The following is a 4201-nucleotide window of genomic DNA, read 5'->3' as shown; positions in this document are numbered from 1 at the left end:
GGTCTTCTGCTTAGGGTCACAAAGAAGCCAAATGTGTTTACCCCATTCTAGGGGTGCCCTAAAGACCACGATGTAGAGAATGGATCCAGAAATTTTAACCTGAGCATATACAAAACCCTAAAAGGATATCTGCATGACTGTGTTTTGTGGGGAGAATTGGAAATCTTAGTGCAGCAAGATGAGTCACTGTGCTCTAACTAAAGACCTCCATTTAGGAAACTGGTCACCAAATGTCATTTCCAGGGCACTGTGTTTGGGGCACAATCACCATACTGAATTCTGGCTCTCTGGGATACTCTACCCATCTAGAAGCAAGGACCTTATTTGGAATGGCATATTTCTGATAGTTACTGTTCTCTGGGTCATCATTCCATAACGAGAGCTATATTTATATGGAGTAGAGGGATTGTGGGGAAACTTCCACATTTGCTTAAACTTGTCTCATAATATTGCTATTTGAAAGGGCTTTGATAGTAAATAAAAGTGGGAGAGGAAGAGGTACTGACAAAACAGTCTTGACACATTCTCCCAAGTAACTTGCTAATCCCCAGTTAACCACTGTATACTAACAAGCCAACAAAACCAAAACCAATTGCTGAAAAAAATGGCATTGAATGTTAATACACACTAGTGAAATATACTAATAGCTGAAGGTCCTGGTGAAGAATTTCCAGGAAGGGAATCACCAGCCCTAGGAGAGATTTCTCTTCTGTCACTAGGGTCTTTCTAGAAAGAGGTGTTGGTTGCCCCAATGCTCTCAAACTCCAGGCCCAGGTGAAGGAAGCCAGGCACAGATGACACTGAAGAACACAGGTGTCAGAACAGACCAAGGGGATCAGCTTGTTTGTTTTCTCACTTCCTCTAAGAGCAGGGACCACTGGTCTTGGTTTTAGTTTCAAGATAATAAACTGTTCACTGTTCACAGCATGAGAAACACAGGACTGCAAGCAAGAGGGAAAAATTCATGCAGAGGAACCATGGATTATATTTCTATATGTTCCTTTGGTTGTAGTTATGAGCAGTAACATGCTTCAAATGAGCAAATGAAATTCATTTGCAAGATGTAGAATGCAGTGATAACTGGTAGTGATGGTAGCACAGCACAGTAGATGTATTAAATGTCACTCAGCTGTTCACATAAGGATAGTGATGTGATGAGATGTGGATTTTCCCTCCATTAACCACTTAGATTAAGTGCACACAGGCCCTTGGGACTCCCTGAATTAGTCACCTCTTTTGTCCTCCATTTACTTTTGCTTTCATTTTGTTCTCCTCTAAAAGAACTGTTTTTCTGCCTGGATAGAGTCTAAATTTCTTGGCGATTAGATTAGGCTGGGCATATTTACTGTCATTTGGTTCTTTCTGTACTCTGTGTCCTTGGTATCCATTTACCTTCATGTCTTGCTCACTTTCACTGCCAATTACTAGAAGTGCCAGCATCCAGTTCTCCACTTTGGTGTCCACCAAGATGTGGGTGGTTGTCCTTGGGAGGAAGGCATCAAAGGCATCATCCTGAGGCTTAGTGCAAGAGTTTCTCTGGAGTTCTGATCAAGCAAAACACTTGGTTTACTTTGGTTCTTTAAAAACAGATACACCTGGAGTTAGACACCTCAAACTCAGCATTTCAAACCTGGAGTTGATTCTCAGCATCCAAATGGTGGCTCACAACTTTCTGTAAGTTCAATTCCAAGAGATCTGGTGCCCCTTTTTGGCCTCCATTGGAACTGCATGTACATGGTACACATACATATATGCAAGCAAATACTCACACACATAAAATATAAATAAATAAAATCTTCTGTTATCAATGCAAAAAGATACTCCAGCACACAAAACCATGGAATTCATTTTGTTTGGTTAATTACTACCAGTCATGGGGCCTGCTCTTGAGTGTGGTTGATATGCCTAGTGAGGTTCCATTGTAGAAAACAGATTTCACCTTTGCCAAAGGCCATCATCAAACTCCTCTCTGAAAACAAAGGGAAGGCAAGGAGGCAGAAAATTTGTATGAGACACAGGTGGTGGATGACTCCAAGGAAACAGTGTTTTCCAGACACAACAGGACTGATTCACATATGAACTCATAGAAACTATGGCAGCATGTATAGGACCTGCACAGGTTCAAGCCTGATTGGTTCCTTCCACTGAGGTGGGAAAAAAACATTTTTTTCTTATAAACAGATGTAAAAATTCTCAGTAAAATATTTGCAAACTGAATCCAAGAATACATGAAACACTGTCATCCACCATGATGAAATAGACTTCATCCCAGAGATGCAGGGATGGTTCAGCATGGACAAACTGATAGGTACAATCCAACTTATAAACAAAGTAAAAGACCAAAACCATATGATCATCTCATTACATGCAGAAAATGCATTAGACAAATTAAAAACCTCTTCATTATAAAAGTCCTCAAGAGTTTAGGGGTACAAGGGACCTGCTTCATCATAATAAAAGTGACTTACAGCAAGTCCATATCCAACACCATCTTAAATGGAGAGAAATTCAAAACATTTACACTAAAATCAGGAACAAATCAAGGCTGTCCACTCTCTTCACATCTATTCAATACAGTACTTGAAGTCTTAGCTAGAGCAATAAGACAACTGAAGGAGATCAAGGGGATACAGATTAGAAAGGAAGACGTAAAAGTATCATTATTTGCAGATAATATGATAGTGTACATAAATGACCCTGAAATTCCATTGTAGAACTACTACAGCTGATAAACACTTTCAGCAATGTAACTGGATAAAAAATTAACTCACAAAAATCAGTAGAAGACCTCCTTTATACAAATGACAGATGGACTGAAAATTAAATCAGGGAAACAATACCTTTCACAATAGCCTCAACTAATATAAAATATTTTTGGGAAACTCTAACCAAACAAGTGAAAGGCTTGTATGATAAAAACATCAAGTCTTTCATGAAAAACATTAAAGAAAAGATCAGAAGATGGAAAGCTTTCCCATGCTCATAGATCAGTAGGATTATCAGAGTAAAAATGGCCATCCTACCAAAAGTAATCTGTAGATGCAATATTATTCACATGAAAATTCCAACACAATTCTTCATAGATCTTGAAAGGACAATTATCAACTCCATATAGAAAAGCAAAAACCCAGGATAGTTAAAACAATCCTGAATAGTGAAAGAACTCCTGAAAGTCTCACCACTCCTCATTTCAAGTTGTTCTACAGAGCTAGAGTGGTAAGAACAGCCTGGTAATGGCATAAAACAGACACACTGATTAAATGGAATTGAATGGAAGACTCTGACATAAATCCACACACCTATGGACACCTGAATTTTCTTAAAGAAGTCAGAAATACACACTGGAAAAAGTACAGGGTCTTCAAAAAATGGTGTTAGTGAACCTTGATGGCCTGCCTGTAGAATAATTCATATAGATCCTTAATTATCACCCTGCACAAAACTCAAGTCCAAGTGGATTAAAGACCTCAACATAAGGACAAAATGTATAGCAGAAGTCCCTGCAGGCACAGTGTTGTGCTGTGGGGAAGAGAAGGATTTGTAAACCTCAGAATAAGGTTCTGTCTTCCAAAAGTCACTGTAGTGCACAGACCCCTAGGTGGAGCCACATTCACCGTGTTTGACCAGGAGACAAAACCTTCAAATGAGGACTTCGACTTTGGGGATAAAAAGAAAGAATACATTAAACTCAAAGTTACTGGACAGGGTAGCAGTGAGTTAATATTTCAAAGTGAAAATGACAACACATCTCATGAAACTCAAAGAATCATATTGTCAAATACAGGGAGTTCCAATGAACTCACTCAGGTTTCTTTTTGAAGGTCAGAGAGTTGCTGATAATCATACTCTAAAATAACTGGGAGTAGAGGAAGAAGATGTGATTGAACTTTATCAGGAATAAACAGGGGTCATTGGACAGTTTAGATAATTCTTTTTATTTTTTTCTTTTCCCTCAATCCTTTTTATTTTTAAAAATAGTTCTTTTGTAATGTGATGTTCACAATAAAAACTGAATGCTGGCATTGCATCTCTTTAGACCATCTTGTAATCTGAATTCCAGTGTTCAATATTCATTGTTGGTTGGTTTTGTTCTACTGAGTTTTAGTGATCAGATCTTATCTCCCTTAATATTGCCATTCTTATTTTAAAAATTTTTTATGTGAGTACAGAAAGGCCATACTTTTCAGGACTGCATTTTCAG

The 4201-nt window shown here is 38.3% G+C and overlaps 1 pseudogene; it reads left to right on the top strand.

Moving 5' to 3' along the window:
- The first annotated feature begins 3483 nt into the window (after nucleotides 1–3483).
- Nucleotides 3484–3928, top strand: LOC131922273 (small ubiquitin-related modifier 1-like; annotated as a pseudogene).
- Nucleotides 3929–4201: the final 273 nt, after the last annotated feature.

Source organism: Peromyscus eremicus, chromosome 12 (genome assembly GCF_949786415.1).
Source record: "Peromyscus eremicus chromosome 12, PerEre_H2_v1, whole genome shotgun sequence".
In the NCBI taxonomy this organism is placed as follows: Eukaryota; Metazoa; Chordata; class Mammalia; order Rodentia; family Cricetidae; genus Peromyscus; species Peromyscus eremicus.
The sequence above is the reverse complement of the archived record's forward strand: the minus strand, read 5'-3'. Positions and strand labels throughout refer to the sequence as shown.